The 17,744-nt window shown below is 44.5% G+C and overlaps 1 long non-coding RNA gene across 3 annotated transcripts in view; it reads left to right on the forward strand.

Moving 5' to 3' along the window:
• Positions 1-17,744, forward strand: part of LOC109281674 (uncharacterized) — a 63,587-nt gene that overhangs the window by 20,276 nt on the left and 25,567 nt on the right. For 2 of the 3 annotated variants that reach the window (XR_009460288.1, XR_009460289.1), the window contains exons 3-4: positions 3,771-3,866; positions 11,883-12,072. This is a non-coding gene — a long non-coding RNA (uncharacterized LOC109281674). Of the gene's footprint in view, positions 1-3,770; positions 3,867-11,882; positions 12,073-14,894; positions 16,375-17,744 lie in introns of those variants that run through there. The other variant, XR_009460290.1, reaches the window with a different exon arrangement.

Genomic DNA, 17,744 nt, shown 5'->3' on the forward strand with positions numbered 1-17,744 from the left:
CCAGAGTCAAAAAAAGAGTGAAAGCTAAAAGCTGACATTTTCTAAACCTAACACAGAGTGTGTTGAATCCAAAAAGGTTGAGAACCACTAATATAGAGTAAGGATGGCAGGGCCAGGCCCTAAATAGTACATTTTAGTAAGCTGTTCCAAAGAAATCAGCTGGAAAACACTAGTATCTTATTTCTGGTGCTTAAAAAATAACTCAAATGCAATGAGCCATCTATGGATAACTTACAAAAAGCAGAAGCAATAAGACTATCAGCTGTACTAGAAAAAGTACGAGCAGACTAGTGTGTCTGAATGAGATGGGGAACATAAGAGAGATCTGGAGAAGCAAGGCATTTTCCAAAAGATTTGATAGGCATTAGAAGACCTTCTATGCAATCAAGGTTTTTAGATCAGTTGTGGCCAAAAGAGACTTGACTGGAGCTACATATAATTCAGTTCATAAATTGATGGGTAAGAACTATATCGTGGCATAGAATGAATGCTTTGGGTATTCACTTTGCTGTTCTGTGACCTGGAACTGAAAACATCTCTTTTGTACGTGGAATGCACCAGCTGTGTGGAAAGTTGTGAAAGTCAGTAAAAAAGGGAATGCTGCAGGTCACTTTCAGCTCTCAGCTGCTGTTTTTATTTTCATTTATGATGATGATGGCTTCACATTTCTTCTAAAAATGTTAACAAGAAAACCCTTGACTAATAACTCATCTCCTTACCCAATTTGTGTAGTGTAAGGCCAGGTCCATTCTTTCACTACTCAGAAAAGGGGAAGAAGCCTGAAAATATTACACACACATAGGATGAAAGGTCAAATTTCTCAAAGTTCAATACAGGCAGTTGACACACCTCTTGTAGGTCCCTAATATGCATAGATATGTAATGGCCATGTGTGACTGTAAATAGCTGGCAAGCACACACATTGGGATTGGTGCTTAAAAAAGATGAGTGCAGTTGTGTGCACCCAGCTTTTATTTGTATAAACTACAAAACAATGGATTGAACATGGATCACGAATAGGTCTATAAATACATCCACAAGAAAAACATACATTTATATATAAAATTTATATATAGTCTGCTCTACATATGATAAACACACTTTTTAGAAGAAGTGTTTATAAATATCCATGGGATGATTAAAACAAAATTGGAGCCTTGTTTAATCAGGGATGTGCAGACTTCTCAAGTTCCCAGGCCTATCCAAGAACTAAGGGTATAGAGATAGAAACAATGCCTTTTTCTCCTTGCTACCTGCCCCACAATAGCAGTAAGCTGAGTATGCTTCCCCAGATGTATAACTTTCCCGTGTTGATTTCTGGGAGGTGCTGCATGCATCTCATACTAACGATCAACAGAGCAGCAGTGGAAGAAATGAACTGAAAATTGCATAAACACTGGTAAGTGCCTTACAAGAATGTTTTCTAAAATCATGGTCTTCATTTTTGGCATCTGGGGTTTTGGCAGGATCTCAGGTCCCTAGGCCTATTTTTGTGTACACACTTAAATGATGGGCCTGATTAGGAGACAATGATCCCCTGGAGTGTCTACTCTCCTAGTCTATTGAAGTGGAAATGGGTAAAAAGCCAAACTCCAAAAGTTATGTCCAAAACAGTAGAAAATCGCAGATGCAAAACCATCATGGATTCCTCATTTTGCAGGCCTTTATATAATTTTTGCTGTTATCCACTGCATGTATGCTTCACAGTGCAAGTAATACTTGACCTGACCTTACAGGAAATTACCACCAGCCAAACTAAAGCAACAGCAAGAATGTTAAAATAATGGGAGGATTTAGGCTAGTTCATTAAAGTCCATGGAGTTAAACCAGGGACACTGTTGGCCCATTTACTCTACCCAGAAAACAATCAGGTTTACCCCAATGAAGTACTAAACAAAGAACACAAATACTTGTTCTGCCATACGCTGAGGAAAAACCATTAAGGAAACTCCTAAACAAAAATAAATACAAACTATGTTGTGGAGAGTTCAAAAGCCAATTTCAGGCAGAAGAAAGGAAGAGCTTTTATAAATGAGCCCCCTGTTTCTCATGTTCTGATACCCATGATTCATAATTTCCAGTAAAGTTGATGGAAATGCCTGGTGCTTAATGTGTCTCAAATTTTGGCTTATATATCTCTATATATCTCCATCCAGCAGCAAAAGTCAGCCTTCTCTGACATAAACTTGGAACTGTTTTGCCAGAGCTGGGGCACAAAAGAAGCAGTAAGGAGACAAAAGACTGTGGGCAGAACACTGGGGTTAGCTCTTACGTCTTATGGAGAGTACCATGAAATTGTTAGTGACCACAACTTGATGTCTCCTCTTCCTCTGAAAGCTCTCAGAAGATCAATAGAGGAAGAAAGGTCTGTAAGCAGTGACTACTCGGACTTTTTCCCAGCAGACTAATGCACAATCAGGTAAAGACAGAGCAGATCCAGAGAGGGTACAGTGGTGTGGTTGCTCCTCTCCCTTTTGGACCATGCCATGTGAGCAATAGCTAGAGACTTTTAAGTCCCTCAAGCAGGTAAAAATTCCCCTGCCCCTGATTCCCCCTCTATGCTCATTCCCCTCCCTTCCCTTCACCCCACGCATACCACTGCTGGTATCCTTGGCTGACCTGGGGTCGGGGGAGCTCCTACTCCAGGGACAGTGGCAGAAGCAGGGGCAGAGGTGGGATATTTCCTTCTTCCTGACTGGTTCCTCTGGGTGTTCCCCTGCCAGCCTCAGGGACAGGAAACTTGTCCACCACCGCTGCTGTCCCTTGCTGAGTCCGGTTCCCCATGCAGTGCAGCTTGAGCAGCTCTGGAGCTCTCCCTGGCCCCAGATCAGCTGGAAACTGGGGCAAAGGAAGAGGGGCATGTGAGGGGCAGGTGGGGGTGCTGAGATCCAGAGAGACAGATTTCTTCCCTGATTCAGGGAATTAAAAAAAAAAATCCCCATCAGCTGCTCTTGTGGCATTTTCTGCATGTTTTGGTGAGGAGGAGGTTGGGAATGAGGGAGCAGCTCCACTTACTACTCCCAGACCCCCGTTTACAAAATCCTGGATCCACCCATGCCTAGAGAAGGTCACATCACCAGCCTGAGGCCAAAGAAATCTGGACTTCTGATGTCCTCCTATGATCTGCCCCATCTGACTAAGCTAACATATGGGTTATTCTGCTCAACTGGAATAAGAAATGACCTCTAGATTCACAACTGAGGAGGGCTGTGGATTACCTGGGAGCCAACATTAGAGGAGTCTTTTTTCATCTGGATCAAGTCTTAGAAAACATGTAAAATTCTCCTAGAAACATGGGAAAAATGTCAGAAATATGCATCTGTGGCAGAAACCTACTAGTTTTCATCACTGTTTGGGTTATTTCTGGTTTGGATTGCATATGCAAGTGTGTGCATGTGTGTTATTCTGCATGTTTTAGTTTCTGTTTTATTATTTTCATTAGGGTTCTTTTCAATTTGCCTTTCAGTTTGTTATGAAATTGTGAATATTTTCTTACTTTTTTTTTTAATTATGTGGTTGTTCTGATTCTGGTATTTCAGTAACTTTGCTCTTCGCTAATTCCTTTGTATTTCCTTAAGGCAATGAGCCATTTTTGTGGGGCTATATGGGTGGTTTTGCCAGCAGAATTCTTAAAGCACATACCGAAAGTATTGAAAATCATTTTTCACCATATTCAATAGGTGTAAAAAGTTAAGCTGACAAACATCTGTACTAACAGAGGTAAATTTTGCCATTGGTCATTCACAGGAAACCTCTGTTTGTCTTCACAGTTACTAATGAAAGCAGAATTTGGCCCACCATTGGATAACAGAATAATCATTATCACATTATACAAATACCAGTATACTTAGTATGTACTACCTCTGGTAAGTATAGTTACGTGGATATGTTTTATTCTTCAGTACATAATCAGGAGCTCTAACACAAGAAAGCTGTTTTTATGTGAATATAACAATGTAAGTGCCAAGCAGTGAAACTTGCTCACGTTAGACCGTCATTATTATCTAAAGTATTTTTTGGTTCCTTAAGTCTTAAAAATTCTGATCAAAACTACTTTTATGAAGTTTAATCAGGGACCTGATGCAAACTCACTGATATCCATGGTAAGAATCCAGTCTACTTCAGTGGACTTTGGCTCAATCCATTTATTTTTTACCAAAGTAAGAAACGTATTATTTAACAAACTAAAAAAAATTATCATTTAACAAACTATTATTTAACAAACTCTCAATCTTTGTTATTCATATGGCTTCCATTGCCACGTTATCAGAGGGCCTTACAAGCACTAGCATACTTATCTTTCCAGTGCCTCTCAGAAGTATTAAATCCCTCAGTTGTACAATGGGGATAAAAAGCACAGAGAAACTTGTTTTAAATCACACAGGAAGTCCATGGCAGAGTCAAGGATTAACCCAGGATTCCTAAATCTCACGAAGCTACCCTAACCACCAATCATTTAGGTTTCTACATCTCTCCCATGTTTCTAGATGCATACAATTTAAAAAAAAGCAAAAACAAATGTGTTAAAGAGAAAACTGGCATCCAAACAAACCTGCACAAGCAAACTTTCCCCATCACACAATATAACCCCAATTGGCAGTTTCCTTTTCCACACAAAAAGAAAACAACTTTGGAAAATAGATAAATCATGGAGCTTGCCCAGAAGGTTACCAAATGAAAACTCTAGCAGAGCAAGGGAGGAAGAAAGTTCCGAAACAATATAAGCGTCATGTAAAATGAGGCAGCCTTTGCTTGAGTGGTGTATTCAGCTGATCTCCAAAAAAAGCATAGCTGAAAGAGGTTCAAAGACGGGCACTACTAAAAGACATAGCAGGTCACCAATATGAGGAGAGACTGAAACTATTAAAGCAGTTAACTTTTTAGAGATGAGTAAAGGAGGATAATACAGAGAGATTAGTTTATGAGGACTTGTGAAGTCAGGGCCAAATATGATTACATACATCACGCAGTTTGAAAGGTGTCCTCAGAAAACACAGTCTCAAAAATGCCATGTTTCTGATAACCACAGTCAAGGTAAAAGAAGTAAAGAAGGAGATATGCTTGCTAGTCAGAACCTTCAAAGGCTGCCACTAAAGAAGAGAGCCAGCTTCTGCCAATGAATCTGAAGTGAAAAAGGAAAGTGTGAATGCTGCCGAGTGGAAAATAGAACCTCATTTTGCATATCATGCCTAAACCACTGCCCAAGGAACAACACAGATTATTCAGAAAAAATAACGGAGGATCCTTTGCTTGTGCCGCAAGTAAGAAATAGGGAAGTGTTAGTCTCCCATGCTTCCACTGGAGGTGCTCAAGACCATGTGAGACCATTCTGGAAAAATGGGAACTCTGATGGAAAAGTGTAATTTTATTTTTCCTGACAGATCTCCAAATATTGTTTCCTGCCAAAGCTGAACTAAGCCAGATAACCAACCTTCCAAATGCATTTTAAAAAGAACCTTGGATCTGCTCTGTAAAACAGAGAGACTTTTGGAGCCCATGTTCCCAAGTCTCTTGAGAGAGAGTCATCTAGACAGAGTTGTGAAACACCACTTGAGCTGACCCTGCCACGTTGTGCCTATATTAGGAAATGCATCACAAATAAGCAAATATAACACCACAATGTTAAACAGAATTTTGTCCCTAGTATGGATAGCAGCAATCTTATTTTAAAATGTTGTAGCTGAGCCTGATTAATCCTAATGTCCATGGCAGACACAGAAGGAGTGTAATGGTGCAGTTGTATCGCACTTTTGGATGAGACCCCCAGAGTCAGTGTGCAGACTAAGTCCACGAATCAGGTACTAATCCCCTCCTACTCCTTCATGCTCAGCAGCATGTCCTCTCTACTCCTGTTTCCCCCTCCCGCCACTATCCCTATCCCTGCTGTCTCCCACTGTCCTGGGGCAGGAAGAGCTCCAAAGCCACTTCTGCCCTGCTCCAGCCAGGCTGTGTGGGGAATCAAACTCACCTGGGGACAATGGCAAGCAGTTTTCTTCTCTTTGCTCAATCTCCCGCATGTTCCCCACCAGCCCAGGAGTAGGAACAAGAAGGGGGAACCTGCCCACCACTGCTTCCACAGCTGTTGTCCCCAGCTGAGGCCAGCTTCCCAGCCAGCCAGGTTGGTATAGGACAGGAGGGGCTCTGGAGCTTCCCCTGCACCCCCCAAGGGAGCAGAGGACATTGGCAGCAGTGGACAGATGGGGGAAGGAATGGGAGCAGAGGGGACATACCAAAGACCATGAAGGGGGTAGTAGTGGGGGAAGGGGTGGCAAGACCCAAGGAAAAAATGCATCACAGTCCTTGATCAGGGGCGATGCATAGGGGGTGCACGGGGGTACATGGCAGTGCACCCCTACAAACAGGAGCCGCTGACAGTCACCACTCGCCACTGCACTGCCGGCACCACAGGCAACATTTGCGGGCAGTCCACAATTCCCGCTGGCTGCTGCCACTGCTGCTGGTGGCGGCTGCAGGTGGTCGCCGACCCTTGGTCGGCGCTCGCAAACCTGTACTTACAGCATGTCAGAGCAGCCTTGCTGCATGTGTATAGGTGCCCCAAGACATTGAGCTTTACAGTCATACTACTCAACTATTGGGCGGTATACATAGAGGGTTATAAGCTATACAGAAAGGATAGAGTGGGGAAGAGAGGGGGAGGGGTTGCGCTCTATGTCAATGAGCGATATACATTGACCCCTATCAAAACGGAATTGGAGGAGGAGAAAGTAGAAGGATTGTGGGTTAGGTTACATGGAGGTCAAGGAGAAAGGGATTTGGTGGTAGGGGTCTGCTACAGACCCCTACACCAAGGGGAAGAACTAGATTTGAGGCTCCTGAGGCAGCTCTTAGGGACCATAAAAACTAGGGAGGCAGTAGTCATGGGGGACCTAAACTACCCAGACATCTGCTGGGAGATGCAGACAGCAAAGTCCCACCGTTCATGCAGGTTCCTATCCTGTGTACAGGACCTCCACCTGACACAGAGTGGGAATGCCTTACTGGACCTGGTATTGGCAACAGGGGATGACATTGTAGGAGACCTACAGATTGGTGGTCACCTGGGGGACAGTGATCACCAAATAATAGAATTCACCATAAGACGTCGAGTGGGTAAGGCAACTAGTAGGGTGAAAGTGCTAGACTTTAGGAAAGCTGATTTCAATCAACTCAGGCGTTTAGTCAAGGACGCACTGTAGAGTAAGAGTTTTGAAGAGATGGGAGCCCAGGAAGGGTGGCTGTGCCTTAAGGAAATGATCCTTCGGGCACAGAGGGAGATGATCCCGATTCGGAGAAAAAGGGGGAAAGGGGCCAAGAGGCTTCCTTGGCTGACCAGAGAAATCCAGAGCAGCCTATGGGCTAAAAGGGGGGCATATAAAAAGTGGAAACAGGAAGAGATTACTAAAGAGGAGTATACCTCCTCTGCTCGCGCTTGTAGGGAGGCAGTTAGACAGGCCAAAGCTACGATGGAGCTGAGGATGGCATCCCAAGTTAAGGATAACAAAAAATTGTTTTTTAGATATATAGGGAGTAAAAGGAAGGCCCAGTGTGGAATAGGACCTCTACGAAATGGGCATAAGCAATTGGTGATGGACAGGAGGGACAAGGCTGAACTCCTCAATGAGTTCTTTGCCTCAGTGTTCCTAAGTGAGGGGCAAGACAAGTCTCTCACTGAGATTGTAGAGAGGCAGCAGCAAGGCTCCAGACTACCAAGCGTAGACCCTGAGATGGTGCAGAGTCACTTGGAGGAACTGGATGCCTTTAAGTTGGCAGGCCCGGATGAGCTCCATCCGAGGGTACTGAAGGCACTGGCTGACGTCATTTCACAGCCACTGGCAGGAATATTTGAACACTCATGGCGCACGGGCCAGGTCCCGGAGGACTGGAAAAGGGCCAATGTGGTCCCCATTTTCAAGAAGGGGAGGAAGGAGGACCCGGGCAACTATAGGCCAGTCAGTCTCACCTCTATCCTTGGCAAAGTCTTTGAAAAATTATCAAGGCTCACATTTGCGAGAGCCCGGCAGGAAAAATTATGCTAAGGGGAAACCAGCATGGGTTCGTAGCAGGTAGATCATGCCTGACTAAACTAGTCTTTTTTTATGACCAGGTTACAAAACACCTGGACATAGGAGTAGGGGTTGATGTTGGTTACTTAGACTTCAGGAAGGCTTTCGATACGGTATCCCACCCCATACTGGTGAACAAGTTAAGAGGCTGTGACTTAGATGACTACACAGTCTGGTGGGTGGCGAATTGGCTAGAGGGTCACACCCAGAGAGTCGTAGTGGATGGGTTGGTATCGACCTGGAAGGGTGTGGCCAGTGGGGTCCCGCAGGGCTCGGTCCTTGGACCGATACTCTTCAATGTCTTCATCAGCGACTTGGACGAGGGAGTGAAGTGTACTCTGTCCAAGTTTGCGGATGACACAAAACTGTGGGGAGAAGTGGACACGCCGGAGGTCAGGGAACAGCTACAAGCAGACCTGGACAGGTTGGACATTTTTCCTCCCGAGGTGCAGCACTTTGCATTTCTCCTTGTTGAACTGCATCCTGTTGTTTTCTGCCCACTTGTGCAACCTATCCAGGTCTGCCTGCAGCTGTTCCTTGCCCTCCGGCGTGTCCACTTCTCCCCATAGCTTTGTGTCATCTGCAAACTTGGACAGAGTACATTTGACTCCCTCGTCCAAGTCGCTGATGAAGACATTAAAGAGTATCGGTCCAAGGACCGAACCCTGCGGGACCCCACTGCCCACACCCTTCCAGGTCGAGACCGACCCATCTACCATGACTCTTTGGGTGCGACCCTCTAGCCAATTCGCCACCCACCGGACTGTGCAGTCATCCACATCACAGCCTCTTAGCTTGTTCACCAGTATGGGGTGGGATACCGTATCGAAGGCCTTCCTGAAGTCTAAGTATACGACATCCACCCCTCCTCCTGTGTCCAGGCGTTTCGTAACCTGGTCATAGAAAGAGACTAGGTTGGTCAGGCACGATCTGCCCGCCACAAACCCGTGCTGGTTTCCCCTCAGCATAATTTGCCCTGCCGGGCTCTCACAAATGTGAGCCTTGATAATTTTTTCAAAGACTTTACCAAGGATGGAGGTGAGACTGACTGGCCTATAGTTGCCCGGGTCCTCCTTCCTCCCCTTTTTGAAAACGGGGACCACGCTGGCCCTTTTCCAGTCTTCCGGGACTTGGCCCGTGCACCACGAGCGTTCGAATATTCCCGCCAGTGGCTCAGCAATGATGTCGGCCAGTGCCTTCAGCACCCTCGGATGGAGCCCATCTGGGCCTGCTGATTTAAAGGCATCCAGTTCTTCCAAGTGACTCTGCACCACCTCAGGATCTACGCATGGAAGTCTGGTGCCTTGCTGCTGCCTCTCTACAACCCCAGTGAGAGCCTTGTCCTGCCCCTCACTTAGGAACACTGAGACAAAGAACTCGTTGAGGAGTTCAGCCTTGTCCCCCCTGTCTGTCACCAATTGTTTCTGTCCATTTAGCAGGGGTCCTATTCCTCCCTGGGCCTTCCTTTTACTCCCAATATATCTAAAAAACAATTTCTTGTTGTCTTTTACTTGGGTTGCCATCCTCAGCTCCATGGTAGCTTTGGCCTGCCTAACTGCCTCCCTACAAGCACGAGCAGAGGAGGTATATTCATCTTTAGTGATCTCACCCTGTTTCCACTCTTTATGTGCTCCCCTTTTGGCCCTTAGGCTGCCCTGGATTTCTCTGGTCAGCCATGGAAGCCTCCTGGCCCCTTTCCCTCTTTTGCCTCGCTCGGGGATCGTCTTGCTTTGTGCCCGAAGGATCGTTTCCTTTAGGCACAGCCACCCTTCTTGGGCACCCATCTCATCAAAACTCCTACTCTGCAGTGCTTCCTTGACTAATCGCCTGAGTGCAATGAGATCAGCTTTCCTAAAGTCTAGCACTTTCACCCTACTAGTTACCTTACCCACTCGCCGTCTTATGTTGAATTCTATTATAAGGTGATCACTGTCTCCCAAATGGCTACCGATCTGGAGGTCCCCTATCATGTCAAGATGAACATGAGTCGGCAGTGTGACGAAGCCATCAGAAAAGCTAATGGCACTTTATCATGCATCAGCAGATGCATGACGAACAGAACCAAGGAGGTGATACTTCCCCTCTATCGGGCGCTGGTCAGACCGCAGTTGGAGTACTGAGTGCAGTTTTGGGCGCTGCGCTTCAAGAGGGATGTGGATAACCTGGAGAGGGTCCAGAGAAGGGCCACTCGTATGGTTAAGGGCTTGCAGGCCAAGCCCTATGAGGAGAGACTAGGCCACCTGGACCTCTTCAGCCTCCGCAAGAGAAGGTTGAGAGGCGACCTTGTGGCTTCCTGTAAGTTCATCATGGAGGCACAGAAGGGAATTGGTGAGGCTTTACTCACCAAGGCGCCCCTGGGGGTTACAGGAAATAATGGCCACAAGCTAGCAGAGCAGATTTAGACTAGACATTAGGAAGAACTTCTTCACAGTTAGAGTGGCCAAGGTCTGGAATGGGCTCCCAAGGGAGGTGGTGCTCTCCCCTACCCTGGGGGTCTTTAAGAGGAGGTTAGATAAGCATCTAGCTGGGGTCATCTGAACCCAGCACTCTTTCCTGGCTATGCAGGGGGTCGGACTCGATGATCTATTGAGGTCCCTTCCGACCCTAACGTCTATGAATCTATGAAACAATGCCTTGCACAACACCACAGCAGGCTCTTAGGCTATCATGTCCGCGCCACTAACCTTCCTTGTGAGAAGTAGGTTGGGCAGGGTGCTAGGACACCCTGCCTGTGGCTTCCACATCTCCCTTTATAGCTGCTCCAGGTCCATGGGGCATCCATTAGAAAAAAAGAAACAAAAGAAAAAAATCTCTACTTAAAGTTGTTCCCCTGCTTTGGGGTAATGGACACAGTCTTTACACAGGGCTTTGCCCCACAAGCGTACTGTCCAAAGAAACCAGAAACCGAAAAGGAAAACAACAAAACTCACTCCCCTGCCACAGCTCTTTACTGGGTCCATCCAAACCTTTCCCCCCTCCAGAAGAGACCATCCTTCCCTCTAGGAGTCAGGACTCCATTGGCCCTCTCTGTCTAATGGGAAAGCTTTTATCTGTTCAGGCCACTTCTCTTTTTCAGTTATTTGACTTACTCGGCCACACCTGGCTCTTGCTGGCCCAAAAGGTCATGGACTTAAAGGAGGCAGGCCCCCTTGTGAGCGTTCTTTTACCATCCTTCATAACAGAGACACTGCTCCTTGTTAAACAGGGAAAGATTTCTTACCTGATTCCAGGACTTAAAAAAGGTCCCCAGCTGCAGTGCCCACAACATGGTTTGCCCAACTTGATGGGAGGAAGTGGGGGAAAGTTGGCAGTGTAGGCCTATGTGACTCAGAGCAGACAGACAGCTACAGCATCTGGCTGATTTCTCATGAAAGAAGCCTGCAGTTATATTTTAAGGTAAAATCTGAAGTGAGAGACCTCACTGGGCGAGGGTCACCAGACTGCTTGCTTAAACAGGAAAGCAGGAAACACATTTACATTCAGATAACCTGTGGAGACCATCCAACCTTATTTAGGTCTTTTTTTTTGTCAATTAATAAACTCACGTTGGTTGGAATGAGTCACGGGTCTGTTTAAATTCTTTTTCACCCTCCCCACCTTGCTCAAAATTTGTTCACAGGAGTGCAGGTGCAGCCACCTCTCCAGCACTCTTCACTGCTCTTGCAGTTCCCTTTACAAAATCCTGGGTCCACCCATGCTAACATCATTGTTAATACATTCTCAATGTCTCTACACAAGCTGCTAAGTCATCTGTAATTGCTAGTTAGTTAAACATATTCATTAACATATTTCTTAATGTGATATGCTTCTACAACGTAGGTATGTGCTCTGAGCTGCTGGAAACAGAAGATGTCAGAGAGAAGTGGAAAAGGCTGTGCAAAAGTTTTTACTAGGAAGCCAAAGCCACTTACTGGAAATAATGGGAAGAAGTCACTAAAGCCAACAAGGCTCGGCATCATGCTCAGGAGCTGAGAACTACTTCCACAACCACAACAGAGAGGCACAGAAGGTAAGCAAAGCCAGAATCAGAGTTACATGGGTTGCGAAATACTCAAGCAGTGTGCTACAAGGTACAGAAAAGCTGCCAGAACCCCTTAGAGTCATGCAGTAGCAAGTAGAGTTGGGTATATTGTCTACAACAGGGGCGGGCAATTATTTCAGACAGAGGGCCACTTACCAAGTTTTGGCAAGCTGTCACAGGCCACATTGGTATCCCCACCCCTTGACAGATGCCCCGCCCAGGTTGCCATGTTGTGACTGGAAGTCCCACCCCCTAACCCTGGAAGGGACAGTGTGTGTGTGCATGTGTGTGTGCATGTGGGGGGCAGGCAGCTACAGTGTGTGTGTGTGTGTGTGTGTGTGTGTGTGTGTGGGCAGGCAGGGACTCTCTATATGTGTCTGTATGTGTGGGGGGGCAGGCAGGGACAGTGTGTGTTGGGGGGCAGGCAGGGACAGTGTGTGTGTGGGTATGCAGGCAGGCATTGTGTGTGTGGGCAGGAACAGGGCATGTGTGCACATGTGTGTGTGTGTGGGCACGGATAGTGTGTGTGTGTGCATGCATGTGTGTGGGCAGGGATAGCATGTGTATGTGTGTGCAGGCAGGGAGTGTGTGTGTGTGTGTGTGTTTGTGTGTGTGTGTGTGTGTATTCAGGCAAGAATAGTGTCTGTGTGTGTCCATGCATGTGTGTCTGTGTGGACAGGGATAGTGTGTGGGTGGCAGGGATTGTGTGTGTGTGTGTGTGCATGCACACACATGTTCAGGCAGGGATACTCTGTGTGTGCGCATGCGTGTACAAGCAGGCATAGTGTGTCTGTCTGTGGGTGGGTGGGCAGGCAGGGACAGTGTGTGTAGGCAGGGGCAGACTGTGTGCATGTGTTCATAGGCTGAGTCCCACACCCACATCCCACCATCCACATGCACCCACACCCCCCCTTACACTGCCATACACGCAGACCCCCCACATCCTTTCACACATCCCAGGCACCCAGCCCCCCACAAACCCCATACCCACCCACACCCAACATATCCATACACCCACATGCTCTCTCACCCCACATACCCACACACTCACAGCCCCCCACAAACCTATAGCTACCCCCCACAACATACAAGAGTAAGATTTGTTTTAAAGCTATTGTGCAATCACCTGTATGTACTACACAAACGCATGTAAATCAGATCAAAAATATTTTTGAAAGCAAATTAATGAATGCTGTAGATGTTCACTTTTTAGAATATAATTTGGTATTTTTCTGGTTCCAAGATGGCAAAACCTCTTGCTCTAAAGAGTACTTCCAGGGGCAAGGAGAGAGACTTCTGGTGGCAAAGGTCAGGGGGTTAGGGGGCAGGACTTCCAGTCACAAGATGGTGACCAGGGGCGGGACATCTGTCAATGGGCAGGGCTACCAATTTGGCCCGCAACAGCTTGCCAAAACTTGGTAAGCGACCCTCTGCCCAAAATAATTGCCCTCCTCGACCTAAACTGCTCTCATGTTGGCAGATGACAGAACAAGGAGCAATGGTCTCAAGTTGCAGCAAGGGAAGTTTAGGCGAGATATGAGAAAAAACTCTCACACACGGAAGGTAGCAAAGCACTGGAACAGGTTACGCAGAAAGGTTGTGGAATCTCCATCCTTGCGCAAAAAACTAGGCAAAAATAGTCAAAATAGTCAAAGATATCATGTTATTAGTCCCATAGTCATTATAGTTAAATAGACATCTCTTATTCAGATCCATACAACAAAATCTAGCTTTCTTGAGCATTTTGACAGTGCCCTTAAAGCTACACCTGAATTAATGTTACAACACTTGAGTTAAAATTTTTACCTATAGCTAAAAACAGTCTTCAGGGCTGTGAAATAGAACAGAGACATTACCAGCAACGGCTAAGAGACAGCAAAACTGCAGGAGAAAGGAGAGTTTGAAGACTAGAACATCAAGGCCATTAAAAAATATAAGAGGGTTGTTGGCAATCAGGACTCGTAGTACAGATGATATCTTTTATTAGACCAACAAGATTTTTTCAGAAAAATGTCTTTAATTGCAAGCTTTCGGGCACAAACACCCTTCATCATTGGGTCAAGCACCTACTCTGAACGTCTTCAAGAGACATTTGGATGTTTATCTTGCTGGGATCCTATGATCCCTGCTGACTCCCTGCCCCTGGGGCAGGGGACTGCACTCGATGCTCTGGGGTCCCTTCCAGCCTGAATGTCTATGAAATATATGAACTCTCTACTACGAGTCCTGATTGCCTTTTCCTCTAGACCAATACGACTACAGCCTGGATACCTAAGAGGGTTGTTAATACCTGTGGAGTAAAGAGAAATCCATGAATCAGGGAGATGGCAATGAGCCATGAAGTCAGCAGACTCCCTCAGCGGAAGAAATAGAACAGCATAAATAGAAATGCTGTTGCCCCTCCCAGGTAGTTGGTTTTAAAGTTGGGGTGGAGTTGGGGGGAGGGAGGTGTTGCCACAGCATCCCTCCTGGATCTACCCCTGAAACACACCAATGCATGGTTATGAGACAAGGAGGTGGATACAGGACAATGGGGAAAACCTGCTGCCAGTTACACTAGCTTAACATACTATGTAGCTGAAGTAGAATTTTTCTCCTTCACAGCTTTCCCCAGATTCCCCCAATGCCCTGGGTTCTGGAAAGTGAATACACATTTGATTTCCTGTGCATGCCTCCAGGTTTGTTTTTTTTATGTTGTGGGTCATTTCTGTAGCATAGGACCAGCAGAGCATTTATCCAAGCCCCTACTGCTGACACAGGGTTTATGACAAAGGGCATGGCTTGACTCCCTTACACTGCTTTTATATCAGCCCTTACAGGCCACTGGTAGCTGACATACTTCTGGGAGCTGTATGAATGAAAAGCAAGTTCAAGATCGGGATCTTCTGTCACTGTAGGAATTAAGAAATATAATATAATAGGTGATGGGATGTTTTATCAGATACAAGCATGACAATATAGGGATCCATGAGTTAAGGAAGACAGAAAGAGGCAATCACCTGGAACACTGAAAATGCTAATGTCCTTGGAAAAGAGTGTAAATGTCTACACATGTGCTAATGTAGAAGGAAGGATAGGAGAAATGGTGCCAGCCCTGGGAAAATCTAGAGCAAATGGCAAAGGAAGTTTCACTGGTGTATGGAAAAGGTAAGACAAATATATGTGAAGTTTCCAGCTATAATGCAATGAGAAAGCTAGGGGTATAAAATGGAACGAGAGAGAGAGATTATTTGCTAGTGTGAATTGATCTGCTGGAGGCAGCCAGCATTGGACAGGTAAAGTCTCCCTCGCTAGCCCAGTTATAAGTATTCTGATGAAATACTTGTAATTGTAATGACTGTTGATGCTGTCATTGATAAGTATTGTAACACTGCTATATAATGTATTATTAGTATTGCATTGTAATATTTTAGAGCATTCATTTAAAAGTAACTGTAAAATTGCTATTGGTCATTAGATTTAATGAAGGCATTTTAGCTGAATTATTGAGTCATTCAAATTCCAACAGGCACATCCAAGGATCTTGGCTTCCATCTACACCAGATACACTTGAAAGGAATGGCTATGTGAAATTAGCTCAGAGAGCAAATTATGGCATTAACTAATCAGTTGCAAATTGTTTCGTATTGTGAATCTCACACTATCATTTTGTACAGCTCCAAATCACAAGATTTCATGTTGTAGCATTATTTGATCATATCGTATACCAAATGTTCAACCACATCTCTAGAAAGTTACTTGTTCGAGGAAGAAGAGATTGAATCCTTCTTTGCTTAAAGATTAGGAGTTCTGGTCTCTCGAGCTTGAATTAATATAGTCACTGATGATTTGAATAATTTAAAGACTTCTTTTAAGAATCCAAAATAAATTTACTTATTTTTCATCCCAACAAGAACATGGTTTGCATGCTACATTCCACATGGAAACTGACTATAATTTTCCAATAAGAAATCTTTTAGCTGCATTTTAATTGAAGTTGGAAAGCTAATACAAATTATCCCACCTTTCTTTGTGGGAAAGGCTCATTCAATAAGAATATGCAGGCAGACTACAGAATTTAAAAATATATTCTCCATTCAGACATTTCCTTAGGGACTGAAAACTAGAAATGATCCAAAACAAAAAGGTGACCTCTTTCTGAGAAGGTACTGGGTTTTCCAATATGTAGATGTATTCATGGCTTCACAGTCTGATATATCTATAGATATCTATATATATATAGAGAGAGAGGTCATATATATAGAGAGAGATATATATCTATATATATATAATATATATAAAGAATTTTGAGAATGGTGTGTGTGTGTGTGTGTGTGTGTGTACACACACACATACCATTCTCAAAATTCTTCATTGTAATTTGCCCTTTACAATTCTAAAGTAATTATGACTATCTCCCGAGAGCTTGTTGCTTCCTTCAGTCCTACTTTCCCTGTTAGTCCTTAAACAAACAGTCTTTTATTATCGTGTGGATTGTAACTAGAAACAGAATGTTTCCTCTTTGGTTCAATCCTTATTTTAATAAACAATAGTCTGATAAATATTTTGGAAGAGCTTTATATTGAATCACTAGGTCTGAGAGATTCGTGTAATAATGAAGAGATGCTACTGTCATTAAACCAATATAAGAAAGATATGAAGCATCCAAACACAAAATGTTTTTCTTCCTCTTGTTTACAAGGCGCGCACATTATATTTAATTTATTTGGCAAACCAACTCTGGAATCTTTAGTTCCTTCTTTGGATTATGCTTCTAGGACAGTTCTGTTTAGAGGCATCATGTGTAATTCATACTGACACCTGACTAAATCCCAGCTAAATACTCTGGACCATGTACGCAGTTGTGGTGTCAAACTCATGAGTTCCCGTAAATAAGGATCAGCTTAGACTGGAAATATGCCCTAAAAGCTGTCAAATCTTCTGGAAAAAAATAAATAAATCAAAGCTAGTTAACATTACATTTGCATAAATCTTCCAATTAGGGTGAGCTTGAGTTATGGCATCTCAAATGGGGATCTCTTGTACATTTTATGGCACTGCTTGAAAGCCTAGACATTTTAGACAGGGATTCTACCATGCTTAAGTGATAAAGTTAATGTAGATGTGTGTCTTGATCCAGTTTTTTCTAAGGCTTAAGGATTATGCAGTTTTACAAAATCATACTATCAGGCAATATGATCTATCTTAATGAACAGATCGCACTTAAAAAGAAGTGTTTTTCCATAAAGACAGGTGAACTTCTTTACTTTGGTGCTTGAATTTTTAGAAATGCTTAAGCTAGAATGTCTGGCCCTCTTCTTCCAAGCAACAGCATTCTTCATGAAGATGGCAAGTATTACACCCCAGGGAATTGTGTAGAAAAACTCAAAATTATGCAATTATGAAAAATTAATTACTTTTATTAATTTTTTTTACAAATTAAACTAAACATAACACTATTTTAACCTTCTTTAGAAATATATGCAGGTACTTTGTATGGTTGGAGGGTGGGTGTAGGGTGTGGGGGGTATTTGTGAAAGTGTGGGGGCATGTAGGGGGTGTGGGGTTTGTGGGCAGGTGTGGGGGTGTGGGATTTGTGAGGGGGTGTAGGTATGGGAGTATGTTGGGTTTGTGGGCAGGTGTGGGGTTTGGGGGGGTTGAAAGGTTATGGGGTGTGTGGG

Source organism: Alligator mississippiensis, chromosome 2 (genome assembly GCF_030867095.1).
Source record: "Alligator mississippiensis isolate rAllMis1 chromosome 2, rAllMis1, whole genome shotgun sequence".
Classification (NCBI taxonomy): domain Eukaryota; kingdom Metazoa; phylum Chordata; order Crocodylia; family Alligatoridae; genus Alligator; species Alligator mississippiensis.